Source organism: Aethalodelphis obliquidens, unplaced genomic scaffold (assembly GCF_003676395.1).
Source record: "Aethalodelphis obliquidens isolate GAN/ISIS:26980383/991018 unplaced genomic scaffold, ASM367639v1 scaffold4, whole genome shotgun sequence".
Lineage (NCBI taxonomy): Eukaryota > Metazoa > Chordata > Mammalia > Artiodactyla > Delphinidae > Aethalodelphis > Aethalodelphis obliquidens.
Genome location: NW_020837948.1, coordinates 76,484,178 through 76,500,554, shown reverse-complemented (window position 1 = coordinate 76,500,554; position 16,377 = coordinate 76,484,178). Strand labels below are relative to the sequence as shown.

The 16,377-nt window shown below is 40.8% G+C and overlaps 1 pseudogene; it reads right to left on the bottom strand.

Annotated features, from left to right (window-relative positions):
- Window positions 1-6,158: 6,158 nt before the first annotated feature.
- LOC113617693 (serine/threonine-protein kinase PAK 1 pseudogene) lies at window positions 6,159-13,185 on the bottom strand (annotated as a pseudogene).
- Window positions 13,186-16,377: the final 3,192 nt, after the last annotated feature.

Genomic DNA, 16,377 nt, shown 5'->3' with positions numbered 1-16,377 from the left:
TTAGATTTGAACTTTTAGATGAAGCAAAAACCATGTTCACCTGGTTCAAGGTGAACAGTCAGTGACAAGGTTTCCCACTGAGCCCTCTCATAACTACAACAGAGCCTCATTCATTTCAGAGATATTGATTAAGCACCAACTCTGTCAGACACAGTGCAGGTATTTAGAATTCAGTAATAAACAAGAGAGGCACAATCCCTGCCCTCATGGAGCTTAAAATCTAGTGAGAAAGAGACAATAGGGATTTCCTTGGTGGTCCAGTGGTTAAGACTCTGTGCTTCCAATGCAGGGGGCACAGGTTCAATCCCTGGTTGGGGAACTAAGATCTTACATGCTGTACTGTGCGGCCAAAACATTAAAAAAAAAAAAGATAGACAATAAATAATTCATCATGTTTCTATTAAAATTACTATTGGTTTGAGTAGTTTCACTTATACAAGTAGTATGTGTAAAGGCAAAGTATAGGATACTGTAATAATATGTAGCCTAGGGACTTCCCTTGTGGTCCATTGGTTAAGAATCCATCTTGCAATGCAGGGGACGACAGTTCGATCCCTGGTCTTGGAACTACGATCCCACATGCTGTGGGGCAAGTAAGCCCACACACCACAACTACAGAGCCCACGTGCTCTGGAGCCCGTGCACCACAACTAGAGAGAAGCCTGTGCACCACAATGAAGAGCCTGTGCCCCGCAATGAAAGATCCTGCGTGCCGCAACTAAGACCCCACGCAGCCAAAAATAAATTAATTAATTAAAATAATAATGATAATAATATGTAGTCTAACCTAGGCTGGCGAGCCGCTAAAGCTGAGACTTGAAGGTTGAGGAGGAACTAGCTGGCAGTGGTAGCCTGGGGAGGGCTGGAGGTGGTAATGAAGATTTTCCCACACAGACGGAAACAGTGATACTCTGAAGGATCACAGAGGTTGGTTTATTTGACAAACAGCAAGCAGGTCATTGAGTTTGAAACTCAGTGGGGAAGGCAGAGAAAGGTAGAAAATGAAGCTGGAGAGGTGAGTGCCAGATCATGCAGAAATTTGTAGGATTTTAAATTTTATCTGAAGAGCAATCGCAAACCATTAAGGAATTCAAACAGGTCAAGGATACCATCAAATTTCAATTTTAAAAATTCTATTGTCCACAGAATTGGGGAAGAGGGATAGAGGAAGAGGGAAGAGAAAGAGGGGAGAGGAGGGACATGACCACTGTTGGCTTCTGTTTTAGGTTATTTGAGGAAACCCCACAGCCTCCTTGTGTTCTGCCTACATGAGGATTGCTGCTTCCCATGCCAGCCATACTCTAAGATGCTGAAGAAACTCCTTGCTTGTTCTCTTTGGAGAAAGTAAAAACAAGGAAAATATATTAAAGAGTGAGATCTTTCTTGTAAAGTCTCATTCTCTTTTGTGTTTTCTCTCCACACCTAGGTCGTGATTTATGCCATTTCATTTTCATTGGCTGGAGAACATTGCTTATTAGACTCAGATCTAGTTGCCTTTGGTAAGGACAAACAGTTGATGTTCATTTATTTTTTATTATACCCTTATACCCTTACTGATGTTCTTTCCATTTGCCTTCTTTATTTTTTTCAAGATTTGATTCTAGGGGCTTCTCTGGTGGCGCAGTGGTTAAGAATCCACCTGCCAATGCAGGGGACACGTGTTCGAGCCCCAGTCCAGGAAGATCCCACATGCCGTGGAGCAACTAAGCCCGTGCGAAACAACTACTGAGCCTGTGCTCTAGACCCTGTGAGCCACAACTACTGAGCCACGTGCCACAACTACTGAAGCCCACGTGCCTAGAGCCCGTGCTCCACAGCAAGAGAAGCCACCGCAGTTAGAAGCCTGCTCACCGCGACAAAAAGTAGCCCCCACTTGATGCAACTAAAGAATGCCCGAGTGCAGCAAGGAAGACCCAATGAAGTCAAAAATAAATAAATAATTTTTTTAAAAAAAGATTTGATTCTACATAGAGCATTATCTAAAAACAAAAAACTTCAAAGCAATAACTTTTGCAAACGTGGCAATTTTTCTTTAAAAAAATTCTAAACGTTTACATTTGTTCTCTGTGCTGACTTGCAACATGCTTCAGATTCAAATGAAGGTCATATCCACAGTTTATCTGGACTATAAAGAAGATTATAAAACTAGCAACACTCTTAAGAGATACTTGTTATCTATTTGCTGTATGGACATAACATGCTCCCTCAACCTCATATTTGATCCTAGTCAATATCTTAGTTGTCCGAGGGTATCAAAGAATCAAGACTTAAAAAAAAAATCTCATGTTTTCTCAATACTTAAAAGTTTATCTAAGTTTCTAGAAATGTGTGAAGGATGAGATATGAAAAGGAGTATGCACTTTCCCCAAGCCTAATTTTGACAGCTTAAAAAAAGAAGCGTCTCTTATGAAACATTATTTAGACTGAAAAGGAATCTAAACAAACCTTCAAGCCATCAGTCTGCACTTTAAACCCCTAAACTAGCCAAGGACTTGAGATTTTATGCTTCCTTTGTTGTGAAGCTAAATATTATGGGATATAATATTATAGGATGTAATGTACCTGACTCAAACCTTCATTTCCATTTACATGGAATTTGAAAAAGGAAACTAAATTGATGTTTTATTTGCCACACTCTAAGGAACATTGCATGTACCAGCAAACCGCCGGTCACCTAAGATAGGAGTAAGAACTTTATTTCTTCATTCAATTATCAAGTATCTGCTAAATTCTCAACTCCCAAGTTTAGGAACAATGTCTGTCTTTTTTTGGCCTTGCCATGTAGCATGTGGGGATCTTAGTTCCCTGACCAGGGATCCAACCCCTGCCCCCTGCAGTAGAGTCCTAACCACTGGACCACCAGGTAATTCCCTAGGAACAACGTCTGTCTTGTTCGTCACAGCTTACCTACCATTTAAGAAACTGCTGGCACATAGGAAACCCTCAAGAGATATTTGTGAAATGAATAGCTGCATAACATAACATAATTAACTATTATGTTAATAGTTTTAACATACTCCATTTTATATATATATTTATTATTTTAGTTTTTTAATTTTTTTTTTTTTTGCGGCACGCGGGCCTCTCACTGTTGTGGCCTCTCCCGTTGCGGAGCACAGGCTCCGGACGTGCAGGCTCAGTGGCCATGGCTCACATGCCACCAGGGAAGCCCTATTTTTTTGTATATAGTTCTTCACTCCAAAACATTGCCATCTACCTGCCTAATCTACTAGCCCATATTATTCCCCATTGTTGAACCCACATAAGGAAATTATTCAGCTTTTAGGGACTTCTCTAGTGGCCCAGTGAGTAAGACTCCACGCTCCCAATGCAGGGGGCCCGGGTTTGATCCCTGGTCAGGGAACTAGATCCTGCATGCATGCCGCAACTAAGAAGTCTGAATGCCACAACTAAGACCCAATGCAGTCAAAATAAAGAAATACATATTTTAAAAAACACATTTAAGGGCTTCCCTGGTGGCGAAGTGGTTGAAAATCTGCCTGCCAATGCAGGGGACACGGGTTCGAGCCCTGGTCTGGGAAGATCCCACATGCCGCGGAGCAGCTAGCCCCGTGAGCCACAATTACTGAGCCTGCGCGTCTGGAGCCTGTGCTCCGCAACAACAGAGGCCGCGGTAGTGAGAGGCCCGCGCACCGCAATGAGGAGTGGCCCCCACTTGCCGCAACTAGAGAAAGCCCTTGCACAGAAACGAAGACCCAACATAACCATAAATAAATAAATAAATAAATAAATTTTTTTAAAAAGACAAAATTCCTTTTTAAAAAAAACTAAACACATTTAAAAGAATTACTCAGCTTTGAAATAATTCCTTGAAGCCTCTGAGAAGTTCTAACTCTGTGGATCTATAGATATCACAATCACTAAAGTATCTATTTCTTTGACCAAGCACAGTTCCCTTTGAACTGAATTCCCCATCTAAAGTGTACAAGCCTTTCTAGTCAAAGAATTATTATTTCAGCACACACACAAAAATAAACAGCATAAAGATGATTTTAAATGACAGAATATCAACATCAAAATTCTCAAGATGAAACAAGAAAAAGCCATGTGCCTGACAAATGTTAAAGGGCTATGATTAAAAACAAATGATAAACTCAAGGTTTTGTGAAGTCATCCAAAATCAGAACTGAGGCTATAAACTTATTTAGATATCTTTATTATCTTACAATGTGCCAGAAGGACTTAAACGACTCCCCAGAGTATTAGACGCATACTTCCTTGAGCACTGCTTTGAGTAGCACTGATGTATTATAGCACTGTTGTCTCTGAAGTATTTCATATTAAAACATGTGTGTGTGTGTGTGTGTGTGTGTGTGTGTGTGTGTGTGTGTGTAAAACACATGGAATATTGCTTTGGTAGGCATATTTCTCCTGATGAGTCAGTTGTAATACACCATCATATGCCCTACTTACTTTGCCTCCATTTGCGTGGGCATGACAAACTCTTTTCTTGAGCATGGTAAAAGTGAAGACAGGAATTCCCTGGCGGTCCAGTGGTTAGGACTTGGTGCTTTCACTGCCTTGGCCCGGGTTCAATCCCTGGTTGGGGAATTAAGATCTTGCAAGTTCTGTGGTGTGGCCAAAAGAAAAGTGAAGCCAAAAATTGGGAGTGAGCCTTTATTTCATATTCTGGTGAATAGTTTCAGCCCATTGTCATTGATAAAAGATGTGCACATTGTAGTACTGGAAGTGATCCCATTGACTCATCAGGAGAAATATACCTACCAGAGCTGTACTCATTTGGATATTAAAATACTTGAGGAGGAAGGGCACATTTTAGGAACTAGTGGAAGAAATAAATGACAAAGAGCAGAATCATTTACAGATAGTGATCATTTTTTTTCTCACTGCAGCTAAGAAGAAATGATCAACAGTTTTATGAACAATGGCTGGAAGAATATAAGTCAGGAGCTTTTCTCAACTCGGGATATTCAAAGAAGATAGAATCAAAATTGTCTCTGCAATGCCCAGAATATTAATTCCATATAATTATCTGTTTGCAGTTAGCACTCCCCATTCTGTAAATGCATCTCTATGCTAAGAGGGTATGACTATATTTGGCTACTTTAATTTTCAAATTGAATCATCATAGACTATTTAGTTGATTCAATTCAAGCAACAAGTATATTTTGAGGATTAATCTCAAGCCCAGCACTTTTTGAATGCATCAGATATATAAAAGAAAGGTAAGTTTCTTCCCATAGTAGATCAAGAATTTAATGGTGAGATGAGAAATTCACAAAGAAAACAACTAGAAAATAATACAAGAGTATATAATTAAGAGCTAAGCCACTTAATGTGAACCACACAATAAATTTTATTTAAATTGAACAAGTCCCAGCATGATTCATAGCAAGGAGAGAACATACATTGGTTTATGAAGTGTGGATAGAATCAGGTATCAGAGCGGAGGGTAGAGGTATTTGAGACAGGGAACATGGAAAGTAAAGGCAGAGAAGAGAGAGCCAGCCTGGTGGGTACAACACCGTAGTAAAAAAAGGCTTAGAGAAGAGCTTTTCTAAAGCACTGCATTAGTGCTGTTTGAAATCATATTAGTTATGAAACTTCTGTCCCGCAAGGAACCCCATTCCCAAAGATCATGACTTGCTTGTAATGACCAGTGTTATGTAGTCTTGGCTTTAGGTTACAAGCATCTGGAGGGTTCAAGCAATACTTCCTTACTTGCTGTAGAACCATGCCTAAATCCAGTGAGATGAACAGTGACTTACTTTTTCAATATGCTTAATAAGGTCTAGGTTCCCAGACAGTAAAAACAATTCTCCAAACTTTTGTAATATGGGTTGAAATGTACCCAATACTACTTAGATGTACAGCAGATTATACATTTCTTTATTTCAAATAATCTCATCTTGTCTTTGAGTCCCCACTGCCACTGATAATTGAAGAAAAACTTAGTCTCTAGATAAAGGTAGAAAACCATAATTCAAAAAGGCACATGCACTCCAATGTTCACCGCGGCACTATTTACAACAGCCAGGTAATGGAAGCAACCTAAATGTCCATCAACAGAAGAATGGATAAAGAAGATGTGGTACATATACCACATCTTTTTTTTTTCAAAATGAGCATTTATTTCACAGAAGCCTTGGCACAAAGAGTCTGGGGTGAATGTGGTTTTAGTGATTGTTCTTGGTTGCCTCCTTTACTGCAGCAATCAGTGGAGTGAGGCTGGAGAGGGGCTTGGCAATCTTCAGGAACTGATGCTGCAGCATCTCTTTAGCTGAACCTCTCTTCTCCACATCCATTTCCAGACAGCGGTTCAGAAAGTCTCGGAAGATAGCTGACAGCTTCTCTGGGTTCTGAAGCTCTGGGGTCCCATTGGTGGCGATGAGGTGCAAGGCTCTCAGAGGACTTTCACTGAGGTATGGGGGCTCCCCTTCAACCACTTCGATGGCCATGATGCCTAGGGACCAATGTCAACCTTAGGCCCATAGGCCTTCCGTGTCACAACCTCTGGTGCCATCCAGTACGGTGTTCCCACCATGGTGCTCCGTTTGCTCTGCTCTGGGGTGATCTGGGCACAGAATCCAAAATCAGTTAGCTTGACAGAGCCATCCATTCCCAACAGGATGTTGTTGCTCTTGATGTCTCTGTGAATAACTTGGTTCGAATGCAGAAACTCCAAAGCCTGCAGGCACTCACGGCCCACAGCTGCAATCTGGCCTTCATCCATGCAGGTTTCTGTTACCATGTCTGTCAAAGGACAATGGAATATTACTCGGCCATAAAAAGGAACGGAATTGGGTCATTTGTAGAGACGTGGATGGACCTCGAGAGGGTCATACAGAGTGAAGTAAGTCAGAAAGAGAAAAACAAATCATATATTAACGTATATATGTGGAATCTAGAAAAATGGTACAGATGAACTGGTTTGCAGGGCAGAAATAGAGACACAGATGGAGAGAACAAATGTATGGACACCAAGGGGGGAAACAGGGGGTGGGGGGAGGGGGTGTTGGGATGAATTGGGAGATTGGGATTGACATATATATACTCATATGTATAAAATAGATAACTAATAAGAGCCTGCTGTATACTTCACTGTACAGTAGAAACTAACACAACATTGTAAAACAGCTATACCCCAATTAAAAAAATAAATAAAAAAGAGACCCCAGAGAGCTCCCTGCTCCTTTCACCATGTGAGGACACAACAAAGAGTTGGCCATTTATGAACCAGGCAGTGGGCTCACACCAGACAGGGCCTTAATCTTGGACTTCTCATCCTCTAGAACTGTGAGAAATAAAATTCTCTTGTTTATAAAAAAAAAAAAAAATTAACGGTTACCTCCAGTTAAAAGTCTCTTAATCAATCCATAATTTTAACTTCCTATCAAAGACATTTCTTACAGCCAGAGGAGTCTCCTCTCCCCGCTCTTCCTTGCCAAGATTGTTGCTGAGTAGAGAAGGAAGCTTCTATGTATTAATGATGGCGGGAAGAAGGGCCTTTAGTCTACCTCCTATTCTCTTGATCTGTGCCATCCAACACAATAGTCACTAGCCATGGGTGGCTGCCGATCACTGGAAATGTGGATGGGCCACATGGAGCTGTGCAGTAAATGTAAAATACATACTGGCTTTCCAAGGTGTAGTACCCAAAAGTATATACATAAACTATCTCTTTAATATTTTATATTGATTTCAAGTTAAAATGAAAATATTTTGGCTTATATTGGGTTAAATAAATGTTAACTATTCAAATTAATTTCACCTATTTTTAACTTTTTTAGTGTGGCTGCTCGAAAACTGTAAATTGTATGTGTAGCTTGCATTATAGTTCCATTGGACGGGCTGCTCTGGGTCTTCTCCTACGTCCAGTGTAGTGTGTCCTCAGTCGTCAGCCCTGGCATCTGCTGAGGACTGTCTGGTCCTGCATGGTAACTACTAATGATGGCTACTGTGCCCATCGCCGGGACAATCCTCCAGGTGTAAGTTCTTCACCAACTACAGCTTTCTTTTCCCAGCCCAAGCCACTTTGATCTTTCAGTCTGTGATATTGTGATTTATCATAAGAAATACGTATTTGTTCTTTGTCCTGTTTCTGGCATAGAGCTCCTAAAACCCTTGGCATTTCCTCTGACGAGAGCAGATACAGGTGTGTCTTGTTATGTTAATGAGGTGACTTTGGGAAAGCACTGAAGGGTGGGGCTGGTTGCCAGGGAACCAACTTTGTGAGTAGAGGGTTGGAATTCTCAGTCCCCCACCCCCACCCCACCCCCGCCTTTCCCTAGAGGCTGGAAGTTGAATCAATCACCAATGACTAATGATTGAATCAATCATGCCTGTGTAATGAAGCATCCACTAAAGCCCCAAAGGACAGGGTTTAAAAACCTTCTGAGTTGGTGAACAGGTGATTTGAGAAGCCTAGTGGGCTCAGAGGGTATGGACTCTCCGAGCCATTTCCCCATAACTTTCCCCATGCATTTCCTCCATCTGGTTATTCTTAAATTGCATCATTTTATAATAAACCAGTAATCTAGTAAGTAAAGTGCTTCTCCGAGTTTCATGTGCTGCTCTAGCAAATTAATTGAACACAAGTTGGGGGGGCATGGGAACCTCTGATTTATAGTCAGAAGTACAGATGACAGTCTGGACTTGCGACTGGCATCTTAAGCTGGGCAGAGAGTTGGTGTGAGGGACAGTCTTGTAGAAATGAACCCTTAACCTGTGGAATCTGACACTGTCTCCAGGTAGATAGTGTCAGAATGGAGCTGAATTGTAGGACACGCAGCTGTGGTCCAAGGATTGTTTGCTTGTGGGTGTGGTAAACTCCCCCCAACACATGCCCACATTCGAATTTGGGTGTAGAATGTTTACAGTCCTTGCAGCATCTCTGCTCTCTACCATTTAGTAGCATATAGGTCTTCCCTGGTGGTCCAGTGGTTAAGACTCCATTTGCGGGTTCCATCCCTGGTTGGGGAACTAAGATCCTGTATGCCACATGGTGCAAACAAACAACAAAAAAAAGTAGCATATGAAGGTCATAGGCTTTGAATAATACTGTATCTCAGGCCCATTGCTCTAGAATCCTCCCAGGGCCCTTGTTAATTTATCATTCCAGAGCTATGATAGATAAAGCCATGAGGCTGATTACAAGCCTGGATGTTCTCAAATTCTCCCTCAAGCTATCTGGGTTTACTATCGTCTTGCTACACCCTCCTTTGCCCAAGGCCAAGAATGATGGCTCATCAAATTCCTATTCCAGGATTCAATTATGCTTATCTTCTCTCAGGTTGCAGCCCTGCTAATCTGTCTCATTTTCTCTTATCACGTAAAACTTTCTCTTTCCTCTTCCTGTCTGAAAGGTCTTTCCTATCCATCACGTTCTGCATGCTCCTTACACTATGCGTGACGGTAAAACTCTATAATCTGAGTTCATGAGATTGGCTCTTGATATTCAAAGGACAGCATTTAGAAGACAGACTATAGAGCCACTGAGCTCTATTGGAGATCATCACTAATGTCGGGGACATAAATGTATGAGTTCCAGTTTTACCTGCACTGTCAAGGATTTGCTGAAATCCTGTAATTCTCTATATAACAATTGCTTCTAACCTTCACATAAACTATTTCATTTCTTCCTTTATAATATGTTTCAAAAAAGCTGTACTTTAAGTAATTACTATACTTACAAGTATCTGCAAAATATATATATTTTGTAAAATTACACATATTCACTTTAAAAATTCAAAAATAAAATAAAATTAATTTAATTAAAAATTCATACAGCACAGAAAAAGCCAAATAAGAATAAAAGTACCCAAAATACCCAAAAAATGATAACTGCTGCTAACAATTTTGTGACTATCTTTCCAGATACTGTGATTCCAGATTACTATGCTTAGTAATCAATTTTAAATCAATAGGATTATTCTATACATGCTATCTTTTTCACTGAGAGATCGTGTGCATATATTTTCACATGAATTAATATAGAAACATATATTAATTTTAATGGCCACAGAGTATTCCACCATAGGATTGTATCTTAATTTTTCTGTCTAGTCCCATATTAATGGATTGGGAGGGGGCTAAAATAAAGAAAACAAGAAATGGACATCCTAACAGATACAACATTTTGCATTTGTGCAATTATTCCTTACAATAAATTCTAGAATTGAGATTGGTGGGTCAAAAGCTGTATACATTTTATATTTTGATACAGTGTGTCAAATCGCCTTGTAGAAAAGTTGTATTGATTTATATACCCACAGTAAATTAGAGGGTCTGTTTTCCTTCACTTCCTACAATAATGGGTCATTTCAATCTTTCACAACTTTATAGATGTGGAAATTATATTTCACAGTTGTGTTTGGTATTTTTTGGTAGAATTTTTTTTTTTTTTAATTTTTTGGCCACACAGCAGGAGGGATCCTAGTTCCCCAACCAGGGATAGAGCTTGCGCTACCTGCAGTGGAAGCGCGGAGTCTTAACCACTGGACCGCCAGGGAAGTCCCTTTCACAGTTGCTTTTAGTTCATGTCTTTGATTATTAATAAAGCCAGAAGTTTGTTGTGTTTTTTTGGTTTTTTGGGGGTTTTTTTTTTGCGGTACGCAGGCCTCTCCCGTTGCGGAGCACAGGCTCCGGATGCGCAGGCTCAGCGGCCATGGCTCACGGGCCCAGCCGCTCCGTGGCATGTGGGATCTTCCCAGACCGGGGCACGAACCCGTGTCCCCTGCATTGGCAGACGGACTCTCAACCACTGCGCCACCAGGGAAGCCCCAGAAGTATTTTTATATTTATTTACCAATGTGTTTCTTCATATATCATTGGCCTGTTAAAACCTATCACAGATTTTTTTCCTATTGAGTTGTTAATTTTTTATAGATGTATTCATTTGTACATTATGGCTATTAATTTTTTGACATGTGTTATGAATTTTTCCTAAATTTTTTTTTTTTGGTCGTACGCGGGCCTCTCACTGCTGTGGCCCCTCCCGTTGCGGAGCACAGGCTCCGGACGCGCAGGCTCAGCGGCCATGGCTCACGGGGCCAGCCGCTCCGCGGCATGTGGGTTCTTCCCGGACCGGGGCACGAACCCGTGTTCCCTGCAACGGCAGGCGGGCTCTCAACCACTGCGCCACCGGGGAAGCCCCGGATTTTTCCTAATTTTTTAATGAATCTTTTAGCTCGTTTATGGTATTCTTTGCCCTAAAGATGTTTTAAATTATAATGTAGTTTCCAGTTCCTGTGATAATTTCCAAACAACAAAATATAAATATATACACTTAGATTCCCTTCAAGTTCTTTTACATTTAAATCGTTGATTTATCTTAAAGTTTACAGGTATCTAAAAGTAGGGGTTTAACTTATCTTTTCTAAATCACTAGCCAACTGTTCAAAAATATTATTTGATGAATAATTCATCTTTTGTGCCACTAGTTTGAATACACCTTTACCATATAATGAATGCCATATATTAACGTGGTCCTATTTTTAGACTCACCAGCTTTTTCTATAACCTATTTCTGAGCCAAAAATGCACTGTTTTTCTTTTTTGGTAGCTTTATGGTACATTTTTACATGTGGTAAGACATATTATAATCCTCCAAATTCATTCTTCCCCACCCTACTCTGTTCCTTTGCTCTCTGGCTTTTGGTTCGGTTTGGCCAACAAAGAAAAGGGAAGGATTAGGGATTGTGAAGTCTAAGTATTTATTCTCCCAGCTCCCCACTTGTGGGTCCCTATGAATGGAGATGTCTCTCATCCTATCAAAAGTCCCTGTTCCTAAAAGCCAGCCTCTCCACTCAGCTTTCTAAGTTTCTAAGTTACTGAGTTCCAGTAACTTTCCTCTTTTTCCTACTTCGGTCCTGGGAGTGGTAACAGTGTCCTGGGTTACTCATCTTGGGGTGTTGCACTAGATCTTCCAATTTCCCTTATATGCTGCCAAAACTTCATCAATATCCCCTCTCCTCTCGGTACCCCGACTTGATTGTGTCATCTGTCTGGCTGGGAACCTTACTGATACAAGTGGTAATAGTGAATATCTCTATCTTATCCTGGCTTAAACTGGAATGCTTCCAGTGTTTCACCATTAACGATCCTTCACTACAGTTAACATCAAACCATCTCTACTGTCCTTGAACACACTCTATCACCTCTTCCTTCCCTCTCAGCACATGGTCTCACTTGCTACTATATCTGCAAACTTACATGCAGTCCTTTCTTCCTTCCCTCCTCTCACAGTGTGAGAGTGATTTCTCCTTTTGTCTCAGCTGAATTCCTCTGGCTATTAAGCTCAGGATTCCATCCTTTCATTTTTCTCAGGGATCTTGGAATATCACCCCTTCCACTCACTCAAGTTACCAGATCGAAATATTTCATGACTGTCAATTCTTTTTTCTTTCTTCTTTTTTTTTTTTTTTTTGGTCACACCACACAGCATGCAGGCTCTTAGTTCCCCAACCAGGGATCAAACCTGGGCCCCCTGCAGTGGAAGCTCAGAGTTCTAACCACTGGACCACCAGGGAAGTCCCCATGCCTGTCTATTATTAAAGTGAAGTCCCCAATGACCCGAGTCCCACTCGTTTCTTCCCTCGCTCTTCCTCTTCACCAGTGAGTATCAAACTTTACTGGGCATTTATTCCTCAACTTCCTCTAATTCCATGGAAACTTCTCCTTCAAGATCTCTGTGTCAGAAGTGGATAGAGTGAACAGTGCAAGAGGTTTCTTTGGGAATAGCACCTGTGAAATATGAAAGGGGAGGAAGCAGGATTTGAGCATAGAAGGCCTTCAGATGGTGATGCAAATCTGAAAAATTCTTGGTCAATCCAACAAGAAGTCCTGGGGCAAAAATTGCTCCTTAAAGGAGCCCTGGGCTGGACAGAAGTGTCCTTACTTACTCAATGTTCTTGTTAAGCTCCATCGTTTGCTGTGGGCTGTCCAGGAAGAGCTTGGCCTCAGTCTGAAAGCTGAGGCAGATTTGGGAGGTACTAAAATCTGGAATCTGTCAGCTCAATGACATTGATCATTCTGTCCTTAAAAAACATCCTCTGATTCTTCCCTGTTACTCTCTCAGCTTCTTCTCAATCACATTTGAAAGACTCTTTCTCTGACCACCCACTTACGCTGTTCCTCAGGGTTTGGTCCCAGGTCTTGTTTGTTTTGTACCCTGAATACTCTATATAGAAAAGACTCACACATGTCAATAGCTTCAAAATGCTGATGGTTTATAAATGCATGGCTCTAGCCACGATCTCTGTCCTAAGCTCTAGGCCTGTGTAGCCAACAGCCCAGGAGACATTTTCACCCGCATGTCTCACAGGCACCTTAAGTCTTCCTAACTGAATTCTTTACTTTTCCTCCAAACCTGCTTCTTCCCCTCCAGCATTTTCTATCTCAGTCACCTACCTGGTTGTCCATTATCCTCATCTCCTCCCTCTCCACAATCTTATACAATCGCTAAGTCTTGTCTTTTTAAAACTTTAACTACCTCTCCAATCTGTGCTCTTCATTCTCACTCCACTATCTTATCTCAAGCCAGGGTATTTTTCTCTTGTAAAATATTGCAGCAGCCTCCAAACTGTTCTGTTTTTTTTTTTTTTTTTTTTTTTTTTTGCGTTACGCGGGCCTCTCACTGTTGTGGCCTCTCCCGTTGCGGAGCACAGGCTCCGGACACGCAGAATCAGCGGCCATGGCTCACGGGCCCAGCCGCTCCGCGGCATGTGGGATCCTCCTGGACCGGGGCACAAACCCGTGTCCCCTGCATGGGTAGGCGGACTGTCAACCACTGCGCCACCAGGGAAGCCCCCAAACTGGTTTTTTTACCTTTCTGCTTTCTGTCCTAGCTTCATCCAACCTTATTATTCATTAAATAAATAAAAATTTAAATAACCATGTGTCTGGTGAGGGAAATGCCGGTTAAAGCAACACTGAAATATAATTTTGACCAGTTGTATTCACTTCCTGTACTTTTTTCTCTAAGAAATCACCACAACTTGGTGGCTTAAAACAACAGCAATTTATTCTCTCGCAGTTCTAGAGCCCAAATCAGAAATCAAGGTATTGGCAGGACCACATTCCCTCTGCAGACTCCAGGGAAAATCTGTTCTTTACCTCTTCCCTCTTCTGGGGACTGCCAGCATGGCATCCCTGGCTTGTGTCCCCACCCTCCCATCTCTACCTCTGTCTTCATATTGTCTTCTTCTCTGAGTGTCTGCCTCAAAACTTCCTCTGCCTCTCTCTTTCAAAAATACATGTGATTTGGACTTCCCTGGTTGCACAGTGGTTAAGAATCTGCCTGCCAATGCAGGGGACACAGGTTTGATCCCTGGTCCAGGAAGATCCTACATGCCGTGGAGCAAGTAAGCCCGTGCACCACAACTACTGAGCCCGTGCGCCTAGAGCCTGTGCTCCACAACAAGAGAAGCCACTGCAATGAGAAGCCTTCGCACCACAACGAAGAGTAGACCCCACTCACCACAACTAGAGAAATTCCGCACACAGCAACGAAGACCCAACACAGCCAAAAAAACAAAACATGTAATTGCATTTAGGGCCCCCTGCATAATCCAGGATAAAACCTCCTCTCAAAATCTTTAACTTAATCACATCTTTTGCCATGTAAGGTAATACTCAGACTGTGAATATTAGGATGTAGATTTGTCTTTTGGGGAGTCTACCATTCAGTCTCACTACACCTATCAAATTAGCAAAGCTTTAAATAGAATGAACATTCAGTGCAAGCAAAAGAGACAAAAAACGGTATGCATACACATCCACCGCTGGTGAGCCTATAAATTGGTATAAATCTGTTCAAAACAATGTAGTAGTATGAATTAAGGCCATTAAAAATATTCATACTCTTGGACTTCCCTGGTGGTCCAGTGACTAAGATTCCACGCTCCCAATGCAGGGGGCCCAGGTTCCATCCCTGGTCAGGGAACTAGATCCATGTGCCGCAACTAAAGAGTTTGCATGCTGCAACTAAAGATCCGGCACACGGCAACAAGGATCCCACCTGCTGCAGCTAAGACGCCGCACAGCCAAATAAATAAATAAATATTAAAAAAAATATTCATACTCTTATCTAGTAATCTCACATCTAGGAATTTGTCTTAGACAAATATATTTAAATATGGACAAACAGAAGATTCAAATTTATATATATATATATATATATATATATACATACATTTATATACATATGGAGAAAAGACTAGAAAAAATGCATCAAATGCCTGTCAGAGTTATCTCTGGATAGTAACATTATGGATATTCTTATTTAAATCTGCCTAGGATTTTTAAATATTTTAGGATGAGCATGCATTACTTTAATAATCACTTAAGTCTATTTTCAAGTTTAATCATATGAAATTGTGGATTGGAGTTTGATTCACAATGAAAGAATATATGACCAGCCATAGAAGACTTGCAAATTACTTTCCAAAATATTTAAAAGCCTATTTGGCTATACCTCAGGAGCCAAAGCAAGGCAATAAAAAATGGATTCTGGAAGTCGAACTTTTGAGATTTGTGATTATACACCCAAATATTCCAGGGTTCATTTATCTCTGGAGAAATTTTAAAATAAGAGAAAGATAAGTGAAGCTGGGATGGCTCTATTATGAGGCTAAAGGGGACGCAAGAAGTCACCTTGTTTATTTTACCACCTGAAGGCAAGCAGCCGCTCTAGGGAAATGTAAAGGTCTCTGTTTTTAAAAAACGTATTCTAAAAAAATATATATATATATTCTATGTCCTGGCTATTGTAAATAGTGCTGCAACGAACATTGTGGTACATGTCTCTTTTTGGATTATGGTTTTTGCAGGGTATATGCCCAGTAGTGGGATTGCTGGGTCTTTTAAAAATTTAAAACCAAATTTTTAGTTTTTTAAGGAACCTCCATTCTCCCTAGTGGTTGTATCAATTTACTTTCCCACCAACAATGCAGGAGGGTTCCTTCTTCACCACACCCTTTCCAGCATTTATTGTTTGTAGATTTTTTGATAATGGTCATTCTGACTGGTATGAGGTGATAACTCATTATAGCTTTGATTTGCATTTCTCTAATAATTAGTGATGTTGAGCATCTTTTCATGTGCCTCTTGGCCATCTGTATGTCTTCCTTGGTGAAATGTCCTCCTTCCATTTTTTAATTGAATTGTTTGTTTTTTTGATATTGAGCTCCATGAGCTGTTTGTATATTTTGGAGATTAATCCTTTGTCCATTGTTTCATTTGCAAATATTTTCTCCCATTCTAAGCATTGTCTTTTTGTCGTGTTTATGGTTTCCTTTGCTGTGCAAAAGCTTTTAAGTTTCATTAGGTCCCATTTGTTTATTTTTCTTTTTATTTCTGTTACTCTAGGAGGTGGGTCAAAAAAGATCTTGCTGT